The sequence below is a fragment of the Cygnus olor genome, chromosome 23 (genome assembly GCF_009769625.2).
Source record: "Cygnus olor isolate bCygOlo1 chromosome 23, bCygOlo1.pri.v2, whole genome shotgun sequence".
In the NCBI taxonomy this organism is placed as follows: Eukaryota; Metazoa; Chordata; class Aves; order Anseriformes; family Anatidae; genus Cygnus; species Cygnus olor.
The window spans coordinates 7,208,698-7,212,256 of NC_049191.1; positions in this window are offsets into that span (position 1 = coordinate 7,208,698).

Below are 3,559 nucleotides of genomic sequence, written 5' to 3' on the forward strand. Positions count from 1 at the left end.
GTTTGGAGAGTGTAGTGTGTTCGTTCCCAATCTACACTTCTGCAGTAGACACTGTGCATTGTCTTGTGGCCTGTTAAAGGATTACTGCCATTGCAAAATGCAACTGTCACTGAAGGTCTCAGTAGCTGGCTCAGGCTGCAGCTCTTAAAACTGCTGCAGCTTCATTGCTTGTGACCTGCTGCTTTGCTGCCTTGTGCTGCAGTGCGTTGCACTTTGCACACAACAGTACCACTTAACAGTGGGTTTTAAACAACAGTTGGCATTTTCTGAGTGGAGTTTTATCTGGTTCTAGCAGAATCCTCTCTCTGCAAAAGTTATGTTTCAGAGTCTAGCTTAGCTCTTCTCATTGCCTGGCTTGTTGCCTCTGGCCTTTGTGCCATCCTTTGTCACTGTGTCTCTGCAGCTCATCCTCAACTTTCAGGGGAGAGCTGTATTAACAGCAAACTGGGACTCTGTTAAAGATAACCATGGTTCCTGCCATGTAATATTGAGAGGGGTTCCTAAGCTGTAATGAATTTAGTAACGTTTAGGCTATAGATTGGTATTTCTTCTCAATCCAGCAATATTTAAGCATCTGGAGCAGCTGTGTCTTCATTTTTGTCTGACAGCAGAAGAATGGATCTTCACAGAAATTAAGAAATCTGCCGATCTACCACAAGTAGAAATAGTTGGTGTAGGTTAAGCAATTAGCTTTGTGGTCCGACTTTTTAAGTGTCGGGGTTGCTAGCAGTTGATTTCCTGGAAGAGTATTAAAAAGGTGGAAACTTGTATGGTAATCTAAAGCACTCTCTGTAATGCAGTCTGCAGAGATGGAAATAAAGAAGTGGAGAAGAGTTTGCAGCTAAATAAATGATTGATCTAAAGAATAATGGGAGTGTTTTCCTGGAACATTGTCCCTGAAGCATTTGTCTGATTGTAACAAGGTTGTATTTCAAAACCAGGAGAGAGAAGAGTAGAACAAGAGTGCAGCACCCAGCAGCCATCCCAAGAGCTAGTAATGAGCTTCCAGAAGCTATCTGTTCACAGGGTGCTTTGCAATAAGATACCAGTGTTTTAGACCCTGTGAGGAAGTTCCTGATTGACTGCTCTTGGAGAGCAGATAACTGTTCCCTGGGGCGTTTTAGGAGAGTAGGAATAGCTTCCATTGCAGAACAGGGAGTGTTCCAGCTGAAGTATGTGTTCACGCAACTACACCAAGTGCTTTGAAACAGCCAGTGTAATTGGGAAGGACTGCAGCAGAGGGATGGGCTGGGAGATGTGGCTCAGGACAAGCCAAAGAACTGGGGCTGTGGAATGGCTGTTACTGGTCTCAAAGGTCAGGTGGTGCTTGAGAGTTTGTTTTTCAAAAGCAGACCAATACAGTCAGATAATTTGTAGATTTCTCTGGACTCAAAACTGTTTATTTTAATCTAGCAGTGGCAAGTAAAGAGGGAAAAAAATCTCACTTTAACCTCTGCTCAACACTAGGAAAAGCTTCTCATTCATACGAGCTCTGTGGTGCTACTGAGACTACGCTGCTTGTGCTGTGTAGTGGACAGGAATGTTAGTGCAAGGTGGACAGGGTGAAGTAGGATTGTGCCCAGTTCAGGACAGAAAGCTATGTGGTTTGGGTCACCGTCTTCTACCCCTGAAAGTCCCATAACCAGTAAGCGGTACCTGGCGTAGTGGCAACAGCTTAGTGCATCAGACTGTGTAACTGTGATGCTTTTCCCCACCTTCTTCAAGAGGTCCTGCATCTTCCACAATAGCTGTCCAGCAGTTTTGATGGTTGCTTTGGTGTTGTCTTTTGCTTCTTATGAATCCCCCAGAAATGCTGTCCTCTTCAGAGCAGCTGTAAGAAGGGGAGAAGCTGCTAAAGAGCCCACATCTGTGCTGTCCTCCATGATGTGTATAGCTGTATGTCTTGTCATATCACCTGGCATATTCTGACAAATTCAGGCACGTTTGCAGAACATGGTAGAGGAGGAGAAGGAGGTCTTAAATAACAGGTGTGCTCCAAGTACTGCTCTGGTTATTCTGATATGTCTGCCATGGTTGAAGTTGTTTACTGCTGCTTTGCAAAGATACCCAGATGGCAAGCTGCCAGCATCTGTGCAGGGCTATGAGGAACTGGCCAGTAGTACTGGCTTAGCCTATCAACTCTGGCCATAGCTGGCCACAGGGGCTTTTTTGACTCATTTCTGGACTGCAGTGGATCAGTTCCTGCCAGAGGCTCCTCACCTACTTCTAGACGTGTCTAAGGGGAGTGAGCTGAGGCTCAAGGAGCACCAGCAGCATTTTTCCTGGTGTGTGAGCAATGGTATGTTTATGCCTGTATTATCTCAGGGCAAGTCCTTAATGAAAGGAGGCACAACAAGTTGCTTATCCAGTGTCTTTGTGAAAGTACTGGCTTTATGATTTCAGGAGTTTGCAGGAGTTCATTCTGCATTAGCCTTTCTTCTATAGGCATAGTAGTGTGCTCAGTTACTTTGATAGCGATTTCAGGGTTTGGTGACGATGAGGAAAAGCCTGGAAGTGGCCTGTTTAACCAGTAATTCCACTGCCTGCTTAAGCTCAGATACCTCATAGCTCTGATACTGCTTGCTTTTTGACAGGTCAGAGGTGGTTTGTGCTCCACTGTGGAAAGCATTACAAGCCTTCAAGGTGAGGATACTTCAGGCTGACAGACTACTGTTGCTTTGGTCGTAGCAGCTGACTTAACATTTCTCCTGTGCTAGTCTTCCTTGAGCCCTGCTTGTGGGATCTCAATTCCTGCTTCTGTCTGAGGAGCTCTGACCTCCTGCTTGTTGTAACTTCAGGATTTCAGGTGTAGTAGAACAACAGTAAGCTTAGGACTTTGAATGACAAGCAGGGCAGGATGACTTGAAACTGCCTAAAATCTGTGGAAACTCCAGTTGTCTGCCCTGCAAGGCGAGGCAATTCTTTAGGCAATTTTTAGGTTTCCCCAGTTGAGTGTGGACACCAGAAGAGCAGGTGGACAACTTTGGTATCTGTAGGTGTTCATGGCAGTGTGATTTCCCACCCATGGCCTGAAGCTGACCTGGCCAAGCCTTGTTCCTGGCTTTCCACAGGAGCTTTCCTCTGCCATACAGCACAGACATCATCTGTTTGTCTCTGAGTGCCTCTACTTCTGTGTCTATTTCATTTTGCTTTCTTCCAGGCAAGCCACACAAAGACAGTGGAGACTGAACCCTCAGGACAGGAGCATGAAAAGTACAGCAGGTACAATGAAAAGTGCTGATAGCTAATCATCCTCCCTGGGCCTGCGAATACTGTCCAGAGGCCAAGCTAATGGCTAAAATGGACAGAGTAAGAAAGTGTGTGCTGCAAGCCCAGGTGGGCTTTTAAAGACTACAGATTTAAAGACTACAAATAACAAGTAGTAAATGATCTGATGTCATGTGGTACCCTGCGCGTGAGAATAGGAAACCAGTGTTTTCCCAGCTATCCACCAGCTGTCACCCGCACAGAAGGGACACGACAGGATGATATTGCATCTCCTTGAGCATCTACTGCAGGGGCTTGGAGAGCAGCTAGCAGCCCTACGTGCTGGGGTGGA